The 17,143-nt window shown below is 45.5% G+C and overlaps 1 protein-coding gene across 1 annotated transcript in view; it reads right to left on the bottom strand.

Annotated features, from left to right (window-relative positions):
- The window catches only part of LOC140384543 (uncharacterized), a 246,255-nt gene extending 242,300 nt beyond the window's left edge, over positions 1 to 3,955 (bottom strand). Inside the window, exon 1 of the mRNA XM_072466336.1 lies at positions 3,817 to 3,955. The gene's annotated coding sequence lies outside the window, so the exon portion shown is untranslated. The remainder of the gene's footprint in view (positions 1 to 3,816) is intronic.
- Between the last annotated feature and the right edge of the window lie 13,188 nt (positions 3,956 to 17,143).

Genomic DNA, 17,143 nt, shown 5'->3' on the forward strand with positions numbered 1-17,143 from the left:
ACGTACGTCTGGTCGAGTACTTCTCCAGTTACCCAGAAGTGGTGAAACTGTCCGACCTCACGTCGAAGGCGGTAATCAAAGCCTGCAAAGAAACATTCGCCAAGCATGGGATTCCGCTCACGGTCATGAGCGACAACGGTCCTTGCTTTTACAGCCAGGAATGGTCCGATTTTGCACAGTCCTCCAACTTCCGTCACATAACCTCCAGTCCCCACTACCCGCAGTCAAACGGGAAGGCCGAGAAAGGGGTCCACATAGTAAAGCGGTTGCTGTGCAAAGCTGCAGGCTCAGGCTCCGACTTCAACCTGACGATGCTGGCATACAGGGCAACCCCACTGTTGTCTCCAGCGCAGATGCTCATGAATCGCACTCTGAGGACCACAGTTCCAGCCATTCATGTTCCAGACCTTGACCACCTCACGGTCTTACAGAAAATGCAGCAGTCACGGGCCCAACAGGCCACATACGATGCTCATGCCACGGATCTACCCGAGCTGGCCCCAACTGATCATGTTCATGTCCAGTTGCCTGAGGGTAGCTGGTTAGCCACAGCTGTTGTGATCAAACAAGGGCAGCACGGTAGCATTGTGGATAGCACAATTGCTTCACAGCTCCAGGGTCCCAGGTTCGAATCCGGCTTGGGTCACTGTCTGTGCGGAGTCTGCACATCCTCCCAGTGTGTGCGTGGGTTTCCTCCGGGTGCTCCGGTTTCCTCCCACAGTCCAAAGATGTGCAGGTTAGGTGGATTGGCCATGATAAATTGCCCTTAGTGTCCAAAATTGCCCTTAGTGTTGGGTGGGGTTACTGGGTTATGGGGATAGGGTGGAGGTGTTGACCTTGGGTAGGGTGCTCTTTCCAAGAGCCGGTGCAGACTCGATGGTCCAAATGGCCTCCTTCTGCACTGTAAATTCTATGATAATCTATGAAAAGTGGCCCCAAGATCGTTCCTTGTCCGCATGGCTGATGGCTCCCTGCTACGGCGCAACAGACGGGCACTGCGAAGAGTTCCACGCCCGCTACCTGACCAAAGTGCCCCGCCGCCTATGATGCTTCCTCCAGACGTACCCTGCCACGAGGCCACTGATCTACCAGCAATCCTGCCGGCCCATGCGACCACCGCAATGGCAGCGATCCCGCCCATCCATGTGCAGGCGGCTTCTGATCCACCTCTGCGGCGATCAACAAGAATTCGTCGCCTACCACAAAGACTGAATCTGTAGACTGAACTTTAGTACATTTTGTGACTTCATCGATTTAACCTCTGTAAATATTGTTATGTTTGCCATGTATCTGCACTATCAACACCTTTCTATGTATATAAGTTCATTTAGACACCTTTTGTATATAGTCAGGCATATATATATATATATATATATGCACGCACACCTTAGTATTTATTTATCTAAAAAAAATAGGGGGGAGATGGCATAATATCCACTCATGTATATAATGAGATGCAGACAGGCAGTGATTGACATACAGGATGACCAGTAAGTACACAACACAGTGCAGCCAATCACCAGACAGGACATTACCACTATAAAGCCAGAGGGCATTAGGTTTAGTGCTCTCTCGGGACCCAGCCACTGAGACAGTCAGAGTCCACGAGCTAGCAAGTGCAAACACCATGCGGTAGCTAGTAAGTCTGGTCAGGCCACTAAAAGGTCTCCAGTCAGTTCAGTATAGTGTCGACCCACAGCTGAATATGTATATCAGTTCTATCGTTGAATAAAACAGTGTTGGATCTTCTCCAGTGTTAGACGTCGGTTTCTAGCTTCCCTGCATCGAGTGGAGTCCACATCGAACCTACCTGCCTAACACATCACATTCTTCTTCTGGTTTGTCTTTCCAGAGGAAGGTGTATCCACCACCTTGTTCTTTAAGATGGCCTTCTCCTGCCAGTCTCTCTCAGGGTGGCGATGTTAATGTTATGGTGCCGGAGTTTCCGGGCTATAATGGCGAAGTTCAGGTCTTTTGCTGTTAACGTTGTCCATAAGGGTCCTGACATTCCAGATCCTGAAATTCATCTGGATGGGGTGCAAGATACCTGTGCATGGATTCTTTTAACGTGGGTCGTTGCACACCAACCACCACATTGTTCCAGCAGAATGAGGTCTTAGCCCAGTGGCAAGGAAATCTGAGATGATTTGAGACCAAGCTTTGCTGTAAGATGGGGACTAACACTCATCACCCACCAATCATCTACCTGCCTGTCAGTGGCATCAGTTTTAAAGGGCATGTCATTTTCCCTCTCTCTCATGGCTTGCTGTCTTGCCCCTGCTTGAACTGCTCCTCTCATCCTGCTGCTGCTCCTCTCCCCACTGCTGCTCCTCTTGCCCCTGCTTGCACTGCTCCTCTCTCCCCACTGCTGCTCCATTGCCCCTGCTTGCACTGCTCCCAGATTGCTTCACTGCGATGCTGAATGTAGGACACCATTCCCGGCTGTACACTCAGTCCATCTTGGTACTCAACAGTTTATTATACAACCAGTAACTTACAAATATCTGTAGCCTGTTTCCTTCAAATCAAATCAGCACATACAAATGCTGTAACGTCTGAATTGCATCCACCCTGTGGATCAGAGGACATTCCCAAGTGTGTTAATGGTCAATCCCACCTTTCTTGCACATTAACATAGCAAGTTAACACGTCCCTGCAAAAATCACACCCGTGTCAATGATTGCTACAAATCTTTCCTGCTTTTGATTGTACCATCTTATGTCTTGCAACAATTCCAAATCCTGGGTTTGTGAAGTCTATTAACATAGTGTAAGAGTCCTTCCTGTGTATTTCCTTTGTTCCCATTTATTTTATTTTTATTATTTTAGTCCGTGGACCCAAACTTAGGATGTGCCTTTAAGCAGAAAATTCAAAGTTGAAGCAGTCCACTTGCCTGGACTCTACATTCCCAGGTTTTGTACTTTGTGGAAGAGAAACCTAGAAGGGAAAAAGTACCAAAATGAAAGCCTGAATTTCAGAAAGACTTTGACTGGAAGTACATTAGTGATCTTTATCCTTTTATTTTTATTGATCCTTTCTTTCCCTTTCCACCACCCTTTCTCCTCTGTTTTTTGCATCCGTGTAGAGAGTTATAAAGGGGGCGAGGGTTGGGAAAGGGGTTGGAGATAATTACATTTTCTGTCAGTTTAATTATAATTTTGTAAATAATAAAAGGTTGCTTGTTTTAAAATTCCAAACCTGCTGACTGTAGTTTATTGGGCTCAAGCAAGGACCTCAGGTATTTTATAAAATCTAATTTCATCTGTGTTACGACTCTGGGTCAAGTGGGGCTGGAATTGACCGTGCACTAGCCCAGTGCACAGTGACAATATAAAGATGTTTCAATGAAGAAGATCCCGGCTTCTTAGTATTATCAGATTGGTGAGTGAGCTTTGTTCTAATGAAACAGTTATTAGGATTAGAATATCCAAGGGATGGGGCCTGTAAATGAATCATCCTGGAACTCACAGCGTGTTGGTGTAGTCAGCCACAGGAGTTCAATCGTTGAGAAAAAACATTTAAATCTTGGATGGACTTATATTATATGGTTGCCTCTGCCATCTTTTGGCTGTATATTCAAGGAATCACTTCATTGTATCTGTGTTCATTTCAAGTTTTTCTTTAAAAGTCTAGTTCTAAAGTCCCAGGGAATGCTAAGAGGTGGAACATGGCCAATTTCTGACAATTGTCCATTGCAAATGGCCTTTCCCCCCCCAATTTCATTGTTTCAACTGTTGAAAACATTCTTGCTGAACGACTGACTGCAGGTCTGATTCCCAAATAACTCCTCAAAGAATCAGTCACTTTTAAACCAACCTCTCCTGTTCTTGTTCAGCCGAGACCGCGCACATTAACTATTGTTGATTCTTCTTCTTTCATGGACTTTTCTTCGCCGTCACCAGTTACAGTAATGATCAACTGGAATCTGACCTACAGTCGATGCAACGCGATTCCTACACATAGGTTGAAAATACAATCACGCAGTTACCATTCTATATCATTCAAGTCATGGAGAAACCTGACAACCGAATACAACACCTTCAACAAAAATGTTTTGCCTCAAGTCTTGAATCTCCTAGATTGCTCTTTATTAGTTCCTTTGATTTAAATTTGATCATCTCTTTAAATTTTAGCAAACCTTCCCTTTCTCAAATGCTTGAAATAGTGCCTTATATCAATTATTGTATCAATTTCAGAAACAATGGCGTTCCGCCTTGGTGATTTTAACATTAAAGATAGTCCCTACTATCTCCCTTCTTGAGTTCTTTATTCCTGAAGACAAGAAGTCACGCTAAATAATTTAGAGCCAAATCTTTTATTTCAGGTTAAGTCTTCTGGTTCAAAATGGTCACTGTGCTGGAACATTAGATGTCTGCAGTTAATTATCTCTCACTGTTCAAGCCCTCGTTATTGCTGTTATGACCGGGCCTGAGAAGGGGTGAACTGGCTCCCCTCTATTCAACCTATTGGCTGGTCACATTAAAAATAAAACATTTTCAAAACCTTTGTTGAGAGTTTTTCCATCTTTATAGATAATGCAACAAACTCTCAAAACAGATGCAGTGCATGAATACAGAAAAAAACAAGAGAATACCAACACAGATGGTGTTCATCTTAATCATTAAACTTTGTGCTTAAGATTACACAAGGAAAAGCAATGACTGGATAAGTTAGAGGATGGGGGAGAAGAGGATAAAGCCATGAAAACATTGAAATATAACCATAGAATCCCTACAGTGCAGAAGTACTATCGAGTCTACACCGACCCTCTGAAACAGCACCCTACCTAGGCCTACTCCCGTGCCCTATCCCCATACCCCTACCTAATTTGCACATCCCTGGACACTAAGGGGCAATTTAGCATGGCCAATCCATTAAACCTCCACATCTATGAACTGTGGGAGGCATTCCATGTACCTGGAGGAAACCCACGGAGACACGGGGAGAACGTGTAACTCCACACAGTTACCCAAGGCTGGTATTGAATCTGGTTCCCTGGCGCTGAGGCAGCAGTGCTAACCACTGTGCCACCAAGCCTCTATGAAGGACACCATCATGTAGCAAGTTTAAAATGGTGCTACATAACTCATGTAAACTCTTGTAGGAGAAACCTATAAGCTTTTCGGAATGCATCGGATATAGAACGTAATATGCAAGTTAGGAACTCCATAGGGATACATTCCATGATCATTTTATGCCAACTCTGAATTAAAGGATATCTATCGCTAATCGTGGCGCAGAGGATGTTCTTCTGTGCCTCAAATATTATATTATACATATGTTATTTGGCTTATTTAGATATTATGCAGCCTTTTTTCATTAGCATCAATAATTCGCTTATCTGGGAGTCCCAGAATTAGGAATAAATGATCAAATTCTAAGGGGGCGTACCGAATATCTTCTCAAGTACACCAAACCAATAGGTTTCAATTTTGCCACAAGACCACAGTGTATGTAGTCTCTCTCGACTACCTTATACTTTTGGCATAGTGAGGATGTAGTAGGGTCAAACCTATGATTCAAGTTTGGTGTGATATGCAAATGGTGTAATATTTTGAACTGAGTGTCCTTCGTTCTATTACAGACTGTAATTCTATATGTATTTTCCCATATATTGCCCCATATCTCCTCATCAATACTGACTACGAACTCTTTCTCCCAAGACCACAGTGTTACTAATATACTCACACAGGATACATAGCGCCAGGGTCCCAGGTTCGATTCCCTGCTGGGTCACTGTCTGTGCGGAGTCTGCACGTTTTCCCCGTGTGTGCGAGGGTTTCCTCCGGGTGCACTGGTTTCCTTCCACAGTCCAAAGACGTGCAGATTAGGTGGATTGGCCATGGTAAATTGCCCTTAGTAACCAAAAAAAAAGGTTAGAAGGGGCTATTGGATTACGGGGATAGGGTGGGAGTGAGGGTTTAAGTGGGTCGGTGCAGACTCGATGGGCTGAATGGCCTCCTTCTGCATTGTAAGTTCTATGTTCTATAGATACATAGAAGATGGGGCAGGAGGAGGCCTTTTGATCCTTCGAGTCAGCTCCGCCACTTATCACGATCATGCTTAATCATCCAACGCAGTAGCCTAATCCTGCTTTCTCCCCATAGCCTTTGATCCCATTCTCTCCAAGTGTTATTTCTAGCCGCCTCTTGAATATATTCAATGTTTTAGCATCAACTACTTCCTGTGGTAATGAATTTGTGATGGGTCAGGGTTTAGAGAACCCCAAAGTGTATCGTGGAGTTCATCTGACCCACAACTTGTAATAGATTGTGGTATGGGGAGCACACGGCCCACTCTACAGGTGCGGTAGAGCAGAAATGGAAAAGTATTTTTTTTAAAGCAAAACCATGTTTATTCTATGAACTCAAGTTAACCTTTTAAAACATACAGTGAAAATCTTAGCAACCATTAATTCAAATACAACCCCCAAAAAATACAACACTAAGTAATCCTTTAAGCTTTCCTTTTAACATCCATAAGACTTAAAACACCTTTTACCAGAAGCACATCAGGTTAAAGTCACTACTGTTATTAGTTTTAAATCACCAGGATCGATTTACAGTCTTTACATTACAGAGAGAGACTCTAATACACATTCTGGCTGTGACTGCAGCTATCCAGCTCTGAAAACGAAATTAAAACACACGATGCAGCAAACAGCCTAAAACGAAAGTAAAAAGCTGACAGACAGCCCAGCTCCACCCACACACTGACATCGCTGAAAAACACCCATTTCTTAAAGGAACATTTCTTAAACACCCATTTCTATTAAAGGTATTCTCACATGACACCTCCCCCCAAGAAAAAAAAATCAACTTCAAGATGGTTTCATTTTTCACCATTTCACTATCCTTTAAGAAATGCACACAGTAAATATACGTTCTCGTTTCAAAAAACAACACACGCAAACAGGTATAATAATAGTCCATTTTTTTTCGTTCTTCTTCCTCCAACTGAAATCCGTCTCAATTGACAGTCTCTTTGAACAAGAAGGTCTCTGCATGATCCATCCATTTCTCTACGCCTTGGCATGTCTCTTTAAAGTCAGATACTTTAGTTCAATCTGATCACAGAGTCCCTTGTAATTCTCCAACACAGGAGCATTGGTTATCACAGCTTTCAGGCAGTCAAATGCCTGTTGAAACTCTGCTGTCCATTGAAATTTTCGACATTTCTTCAGCAAGTCCACCAGTGGAGCAATCACACTACAAACCTTTTGCACAAATGTTCGATCAAATCCTCTCAAGCCAAGAATTCACATTATTTCCCTTCATCTTGAGGATATTGGAAACTCCTCAATAACTGTTGGTTTCTCATCCTGTGTGACCGTTTGACCCTGTCCGATTGTATGGCCAAGGAAAGTGACTTGGGCTTTTCCAAATTCACTTTTGGCTAGGTTTATCACCAAACCCGCCTCCTGAAGTCGATCGAATAACTCCATCAGATGTTTTAAATGTTCTGTCCATGTCTGGCTGAAAATTACCAGATCGTCGATGTATACCGCACAATTGGGTAATCCTGAAACACCTTTGTTAGTTAACAGTTGAAATGTGGCTGGCCTGTTTTTCATGACAAATGGCATAACTTTGAATTGGTATGGACCATCTGGAATCACAAAAGCTGAAATCTCCTTCGCCCTTTCGGATAAAGGTACCTGCCAGTAACCTTTAAGTAAATTCAGTTTGGAAATAAAAGCTGATTGTCCCACTTTCTCAATGCAATCCTTCAAACGTGGGATAGGATAAGAGTCCGTTCTTGTAACTGCATTAACCTTTCTATCGTCCACACACAACCGTTGGGTACCATCCAGTTTTGGTACCATCACTATGGGTGAGCTCCATTGGCTGCAACCCACTTCAATTATGCCATTTTTAAGCATACTCTCAATCTCTTTGTTAACCTGTGCCAATTTTAAAGGGTTAAGTCGATATGGATGTTGTTTGATCGGAACAGCATTTCCCACATCTACATCATGTCTAGCCATTTTAGTACTTCCCAATTTATCTCCACAAACGTGCCCATGTGATATCAATAACTCTTTCAGGTCAGTTTGTTTTTCCTCTGGAAGGTAACTCAACAATTTATCCCAATTTTTAAGAACATCCTCGGTTTCCAATTTAATTTGAGGTATGTCAAACTCACAGTCATCTGGATTTGGTTCGTCACTTTGAGTTAGAATCATTAAAACCTCCTCCTTTTTCTCTCCTTCCCTTTCAAAGTACCTTTTAAGCATATTCACATGACACACTCGGTGAGTCTTCCTTCTCTGTGGTGTTTTTACCACATAATTCACCTCACTTAATTTCCTTTCAATCTGATAAGGTCTATAAAACCTTGCTTTTAAAGGTTCACCTACCACTGGTAACAACACTAAAACTTTATTTCCACTGGCAAAACTACGAACTTTGGATTTCTTGTCCGCGACCCATTTCATCACATTTTGTGCAACTTTCAAATGTTGTCTAGCCAATTCACCTGCTCTATTTAATCGTTCCCTAAAATTTGTCACGTAATCCAATAATGTAAGTTCTGATTTCTCACTCACCAATTTTTCCTTAATCAATTTAAGTTGTCCTCCTACCTCATGACCAAAAATTAGTTCAAAAGGACTGAATTTGGTTAACTCATTAGGTGCATCCCCAACAGTACGAATGGAATTCCTTTATCCCGCTCCTCTGGATAATCGTGACAATAAGCCCTCAACATTGTCTTTAATGTCTGATACCACCTTTCTAACGCTCCCTGCGATTCTGGATGGTACGCAGTTGATTTAAATTGCTTTATTCCTAAGCTATCCATAACTTCTTAGAATAACCTGGAGGTAAAATTTGATCCTTGATCCGATTGTATTTCTGTGGGTAGTCCATATCTACTAAAGAATTTAAGTAAATCCTCCACAATCGTTTTAGCTGTAATATTACGTACTGGAATGGCCTCTGGAAACCTAGTAGACACATCCATTATAGTCAAAAGATATTGATTCCCACTTTAATTTTAGGAAGCGGTTCTACGCAATCAATTAGGACCCTTGTAAAAGGTTCCTCAAATGCTGGAATGGGTATTAAGGGCGCTGGTTTTATCACTGCTTGAGGTTTCCCTTTGACATGTGTGACATGATTGACAAAATTTAACTACATCTTTATGTAGTCCAGGCCAATAAAAATGTTTCTGGATTTTAGCTTGAGTTTTCCTTATTCCCAAATGACCTCCCACTGGTACCTCATGTGCAACTCGCAACACCTCCTTTCTCTACCCTACCGGCAATACTACTTGATGAACATCTGCCCACTTTTCAGCCGCCTGCATCTGTAAAGGTCTCCATTTTCTCATCAAGACATCACTTTTACGGTAATAACACTCTGGTATACACTCAGATTCCTTTTCCGTGTCTGCTTTCTGTTGTAACTCCGCCAATTTTCCTGAACTAAAAATATCCGCCTCATCCTCCACCTGTTGTTTTCCAACCATCTGATCAAAAATCATTTCTGATAATTGCACTTCAACTTCATCTTCACTCTTTGATTTCTCCTCTTGTCTTAGCCTGTGACTTTGCGACCTTGTCACTACACAATCCGGAAAAATCCCAGGATATTCATCCTTCAACACTTCAGTTGTCTAATTTTCCATTGGCTTATCAACCACAGTAGGCATCACTCCCACTTGCAATCCAGCTTTTTCATTACCCAAGATAAACTGTATTCCTGGACAAGATAGTTTCTCCATTACTCCTACTACCACTTCACCACACTTCACTGGACTTTCCAACCTTACCTTATATAATGGAACACTACTCTTCTCACCCCGAAATCCACATATTACCACCTTTTCTGGCAACATTCTTCCCAGACTACATACCTCCTCATCTCTTCCCATTAAGGATTGACTATCTCTTAAAATTGTGACTTCTTTACCTGCTCCTCCTGATACACATGCATAAACTTTACCCACACAAATAAATTCTTGAAAGAGATCTGGCACTTTCTTATCAATCACCTCTTGATCAGGCTGTACAATCTTTTGCACCTCGTTCGCTTCACTTGGGTTTTCCTTTACCACTTTCACAAACTCCACTGTCTTATCCTGTTTTACCACATCTGCCTTCCAGTGCTTTTCTTCAGCCACCAACACTGTGACTTTACATGGCCTAGTTTATTACAGTGAAAACATTTGAAACTTTTCATGTCTCTTCCACCCTCCTGGATTTCTTTTTTAGTCTGAGGTACACGCTCCTTATTATCTCCCATCAGATCATCTTTACCTTTACCACTTGAGTATTTCTCATGTCCCCAGTTTCTATCCCTCACAGGCTGAAACTGATGTCGGAAACCAAACTTTGATTTATGAACTAATTCATAATCAGCGGCCATTTCTGCTGCTAACCTCGCAGCTTTAACCCTCTGTTCTTCCACATGAGTTCTCACTACATCAGGAATTGAATTTTTAAACTCCTCCAAAAGTATAATTTCTCTGAGAGCTTCATACCTTTGGTCTATTTTTAAAGCCCTTATCCACCTATCTAAATTACTCTGTTTGAGCCTTTCAAACTCCATGTATGTTTGACCAAATTGTTTCCTCAAATTTCTAAATCTTTGGCTGTAGACTTCAGGCACCAGTTCATATGCACCTAAGATGGATTTTTTCACCTCTTCATACGTCCCAGATACCTCCTCCGGTAATGATGCAAACACTTCACTAGCCCTACCTATCAGCTTTGTTTGAATCAGTAATACCCACATGTCCTGTGGCCATTTCATTTGTTTAGCTACCTTCTCAAATGAAATGAAAAAGGCTTCTACCTCCTTCTCATAAAACCTTGGCAATGCTTGGACATATTTAAATAGGTTCCCACCAAGCCTTCGACTATGACGCTCTTTCTCACTATCCTCATCACTATCATCCAACTGTACGTTTCCCTTTACGTCTGCCAATTTTAACTGGCTGTCATGTTTCATGGCCATTGTCTGAAGTTCAAACTCTCTCTATCTTTTTCCCTGATCTGTATCTCCCTTTCTCTTTCTTTTTGTTCTGCTAGGGCTATTCTTTCTTTTCTCCTTTCTTCTCCTTTTCTTTTTCCTCTTTCTCTCTTCTGTATTCAAGCCGCTTTAATTCTTTCTCATGTTCCATTTGTTTAAGTTGTAATCAAATTTTTGTCATTTCCAATGAGTCAAACTGTATCTCAGGCAACTTTAATTGCTTCGCCACCGCCATAATTACCTCATCTTTTCGCATTTTGTCAGGTAATGTAACTGCAATTTTTTGCCAAATCTGACAGTCTGCTTTTAGTCTCTGTCCGTAAGGTACTGTGTGTGCCCGCCTCCACATCAAAAACTTCAGAGCCTCTGAAAGAGCTATTGTCCACAACACACTCCCCACTTAAACTAAAATACCACACATGAAAAACAACCACAACAACTCACCCCTCACTGTCTTTAAGTTCACTAAGCCAATCCAATAGATAGACTTTTATCCCCCTCGAGCCCCCAATTTGTTATGGGCCAGGGTTTAGAGAACCCAAAGTGTATCATGGAGTTCACATGACCCACAACTTTTACTAGGTTGTGGTATGGGGAGCACATGGCCCACTCTACAGGTGTGGTAGAGCAGAAATGGAAAAGTATTTTTTTTAAAGCAAAACCATGTTTATTCTATGAACTCAAGTAAACCTTTTAAAAACATACAGTGAACATCTTAGCAACCATTAATTCAAATACAATCCCAAAGAATACAACACTAAGTAATCCTTTAAGCTTTCCTTTTAACATCCATAAGACTTAAAACACCTTTTACCAGAAGCACATCAGGTTAAAGTCACTACTGTTATTAGTTTTAAATCACCAGGATCGATTTAAAGTCTTTACATTACAGAGAGAGACTCTAATACACCTCCTGGCTGTGACTGCAGCTATCCAGCTCTGAAAACGAAACTAAAACACACGCTGCAGTAAACAGCCTAAAACGAAAGTAAAAAGCTGTCAGACAGCCCAGCTCTACCCACACTCTGACATCACTGATAAACACCCATTTCTTAAAGGTACATTTCTTAAACACCCATTTCTTAAAGGTACTCTCACATGACAAATTCCACAGGCTCACTACTCTTTGGGTGAAGAAATATCTCCTCAACTGTGTCCAAAATGTTTACCCTGAATCCTCAAACTGTGACCCTGGTTCTGGACACGCCCATCATTGGGATCATCTTCCCTGCAAATACCCTGTCTAGTTCTGTTAAAATGTTATAAGTCTCGGTGAGATCCTCCCTCATTCTTCTGAACTCCAGCGAGAACAATCCGAACCTCGTCAATCTCTCCTCATATGACAGTCCTGCCATCCGTGGAATCAGTCTGGTAAATATTTGCTGCACACCCTCGAGAGCAAGAACATCCTTCCTCAGAAAAGGAAACCGAAACTGCACACAATATTCTAGGTGTGGCCTCACCAAGGCCCTGTATAATTGCAGCAACACATCGTTGCTTCTGTACTCAAAACCTCTCGCAATGAAGGCCAAAATACCATCTTTACCGCCTGCTGCACCTGCATGCTTACCTTCAGCGACTGGTGCACAAGGACACCCAGGTCCCGCTGCACACTCCCCTCTCCCAATTTACAACCATTCAGGTAGTAATCTGCCTTCCAGTTTTTGCTTCCAAAGTGAATACTCTCAAATTATACTGCATCTGTCATTGAGTTGCCCACTCGCCCAACCTGTCCAGATCATGCTGTAGGATCCCTGCATCATCGTCACAGTTCACCCTCCCACCCAACTTGGTATAATCTGCAACTTTGAGGTGTTACATTTTGTTCCCTCATCCAAATCATTAATATATTGTGAATAGCTGGGGGCCCAGCACCGATCCCTGTGGCACCCCACTGGTTACTGCCTGCCAATTTGAAAAGGACCCATTAATTCCTGCTCTTTGTTTCCTCTCTGCCAACCAGTTTTCTATCCACCTCAATACACTTCCCCCAATCCCATGCGCTTCAATTTTGCACCATAATCTCTTATGCGGGACTTTGTCAACGCCTTCTGAAAGTCCAAATAGACCACATCGACTGGCTCCCCCTTGTCGACTGTACTGGTTACATCTTCAAAGAATTCCAACAGATTTGTCAAGCATGATTTCCCCTTCATAAATCCATGCTGATTCTGACTGATCCTGCCACTGCTTTCTAAATGTTCTGCTATAAAGTCCTTGATAATGGATTCAAACATTTTCCCCACTATCAATGTTAGGCTTACTGGTCTATAATTCCCTGCTTTCTCTCTACCTCCCTTTTTGAATTTTGGAGTGACATGATATACCCTCCAATATGCAGGGACTGTTCCAGAGTTTATAGAATCCTGAAGATGACCACCAATGCATCCACTATTTCCAGAGCCACCTCCTTAAGCACTCTGGGATGCTGATTCTCAGGGATATATCCGCCTTCGATCCCATCAATTTTCCCAGCACCATTTCTCTACTAATGTTGATCTCCCTCAGCTCTTCCCTCTCACTAAAACTTTCATTCTCCAGCATTTCTGGTATCTGATTTGTGTCCTCTTTCGTGAAGACAGAAGTATGTATTCAAATGCTCAGCCATTTCTTTGACCCTTATTATGCATTCCCCTGTTTCTGTCTGTAGGGGGCCTACATTTCTCTTTACCAATCTCTATGATCTAGAACATAACATGACATAATTAATTGCTTAGGTTCTGTCGAGATCAGGACTTTTTCCACCGGAGAGACAGAAGCATCAAGATGCATTGTTGTCTTATTAAGGATAAAGAGCTGCATTCTCCGTTTCAGAAACTTAAGTGCTGACGCCAGGACTGAATCGCAGGTGTTCTACAGCCCGTTAGCGGGACCGATCCCGAAGCAATCCTGGACATGCTAATGCTCCAGCGCAACGTGGAACCGGTGTGATTCCAACTGATGCCAGTATAGGATTCGCTGCGGTCGGGATTGGCCCTGGAGAGCCTGACAAGCTGGAGCCGCATATAAGCACTGTACTCCCCACATACTCTCATTCCAGCCAAGAAGATGCCACCCAAGAAAGCGGACCCAGGATTCACTGATTCAGAGCTGGGGACACTGCTGGATGCTGTGGAGGAGAGGCGGGACACACTAGTCCCCGGGATGGGAAGGAGGCTACCACCTGCAGATGTCAACCGGGGCTGGGCACAGGTGACGGAGGCCGTGAGTGGCATGGACCCCACCTCCAGGACCGGGCCCGACCTTCTCAGGGTGGCCAGGGCAAGTCAGCCCCCCTCCCCTTGCAGACTGATAGGTAGTGCTGGGTGAGGATGGGCAACCCCCAGGCCAGCCAGGATGAGGCACCATCACTGTGCCCCAGGCACCAACCCCCATCCCACACACTCATAGTCCCCACCCCTAGGACAATCGAGTCCCACCCGCCAGCAGGCCACCACCAACCCCTGCACCATGTCAACTTTCATACATCCTGCCGTGGCCGGGTGCCACACACACACAGTTCACTGGCCGCTGACCCCCTGTGCTGCCCTCGTCCGAGTATCTCACACTGTACATTATATGTCGCCCCCCCCCCCCCACCCCCAGGAGAAGGTAGCATACAACCCCAGCGGGAGAGAGGAGGCATGCTGGACCTGCGGTCCCTCACCTTGGTAGAGGAGAGGGCGTTGGGCCTGGTCAGCGGGTTTTGAGAGTGGGAAGTCGTCATGGAATAAGTTGGCATCAGATACGCAAGTGGGCCCCCAACAAAATGCAATGTCTCTATGACACGTGTGGCACCCCCACCAGGCCCACCCGCTGGGTATTGTCTTATGTCTTGCAGGATCCCTTGGCGACAAGGCTAGGGTCTCTCGCTCCCCCGTTGCAACCCCGAGTCTCACCTGGTGATGAGGTGGGACCTGCAGGCGATGCTCCCGCTGCAACCCCACGACACCCCGGAGCACATGTGTGGGGATGATACAGACTTCTCATCATTGCTATCACCAGCACCCTCCACCATCCCAGTGAAACTCACGTCGGCCGGGTACTTCAGTGAAGAGGCTCCTGGGGCACTATCTGGTGCCCGCCACTCACATGCAGTGTTACATGAGATGGAGGTAGGAGCCCCCGAGTGGGCGGAAGGTCTGAGGGTGGCCTGACCCAAGGACTAGTTGCTGTTCAGGCACATCTTGCGCTTCTGGAAAGGGCATTCCCATCAATGTTGGAGATGAAGGATCAGAGCCAGGGACTACAAGAGGGCGTGTCAGCAACCATTCAGCGCCAGCAGGTGCAGCTGGAGGAGTCCAACCGCCTGTGGGGTCAGGAGGTGGCGCCGATCATACGTGCCAGCCAGGCCAACACCGCAAGGGTGGCGTCCGCGGTGGAGGCGTTTGGTGCGAAAGTATCGGCCATATCACAGGCAGCCATGTGCCAGAGCAACATGGACCGCAGCGGCAATCTAGAGCTTGGCCCAGTCACAACGGGTCATGGCTGTGGGCGTCGAGGGCATTGGCTTGTTGCTGGCTGACCAGAGCCAGTCCCAGAGGAATGTGGCCCGGTCCCAGAGGGATGTGGCCCAGTCCCTGTGCTCCATGGCAGCGAGCATTGGGACGCTAGTTGAGATGAGAGCAGGCCTCCAGGACTGGCAGAGCCAGGTGACGGCAGAGTCCCGAGAGCTCACTCCGGACACATCTCCATCCCAAGAAGTAACCCAGGGGCCAGTGGGCATCCCGAGGGAGGAAGTGGTGATGGGGCCCGTGCTGGAACACTGCAGCACCTCTGACTCCCCCTGCCACCACCTGTACCTGGTGCATTTGATGGACAGCGGGCAGAACAGGGGGGCACCATGCCACTGGTGACACCCGGAAGACTGCCAGGTCCACCTGGCCACCAAATAGGACCCAGGTCACAGGGCAAGATATGCAGCAGGCTGCCTCCACATCTGACACACTGCCTAGGGGACCCACCAAAGAGCATTAGGGCACCCAAGGTTAGAAAGTTATACATCAGTTAGGATGGCATGGGTGAAATACATAAATTAGCGATAGGCGCTTGGGCACAATACTTGTATATATCACAATAAACATCTGTTCACCGATGTACTGAACTGTCTCTGTCCTCTATCTGAACGGTGTTAGGGCTGGGCTGGAAATAGGTGTGCCGGGTTGGGGGTGGGGGCGGGGGGATGCAGGTGGGATGGGACGGTGGATAGGCCCCTGGAGGCGATAAGATTGACTGGTACATGCCGACTCTGGCACACAAGTTGTGTCGCCTCTTTTGGCTGACCGGGCCAATGTGCTGCCTATCCTCGCCGTCTTCCGCATCCTCGTCGAACAGGGCTTGGCGTTCTTCTTCCTCCAGCATGTCGCCCATCTGCCGCACAATGTTGTACAGAGCGCAGCAGGCCACCACGATGTGGGAGACCCTCCTAGGGCTGCACTGGAAGACCCCTCCAGAGCGGTCCAGGCACCAGAACGGCATCTTCAGGATGAGTCGCCTAGATCACGCATCTGGTCGTAGCATGGGTACCATTAAAGTGGTTCTCCGCATTGGTCTGTGGCCTCCAGATAGGTGTCATTGGTCATGACCACAACAGATAACCCCCGTCACCCAGGAGCCAAGCCCTCACCTGGGGGAGCGCCTTTAATGTGTCTGGCACCGTCAAGTGCGCTAGAATGAACGTGTCATGCATGCTGCCTGGGTATCGGCACAGACGTGTATGATGTGCAACCGGTGGACACGCACCAACTACACATTGAGGGAGTGGAATCTCTTTTGGTTCGTGAAGGGCGGTGCTCGTAAGGGGGCATGCATGGCGTCAATCAGCCCCTGGACCTGGGGCATCCCAGCGATGACGGCGAATCCCACTGCTCAGGCAACCTGTTGGGCATGGTCCACATCCAGGTGGATGTATTGTGCCGCCCAGTCATACAGTGCCTTCGTAACGGTGCGTGTGCACCTGTGCACTGAGGTCTGAGAGATCCCAGACAGGTCCCGACTCGGTGCCTGGAAGGACCCGCAGGAGAAGAATTTCAGGGCGACAGTCACCTTGACAGCCATTGATAGCAGGTATCCTCCCCCATACTCCCGCAGTACCAGATGCGCCATGATCCAGCACAGATGTCTCACGGTCTCCCTACTCAGCCGTAATAGTAGGCAGCACACTAGGTCTGGCAGGTCCTCGGACGATA

This window comes from Scyliorhinus torazame, chromosome 10, assembly GCF_047496885.1.
Source record: "Scyliorhinus torazame isolate Kashiwa2021f chromosome 10, sScyTor2.1, whole genome shotgun sequence".
Taxonomy (NCBI): Eukaryota; Metazoa; Chordata; class Chondrichthyes; order Carcharhiniformes; family Scyliorhinidae; genus Scyliorhinus; species Scyliorhinus torazame.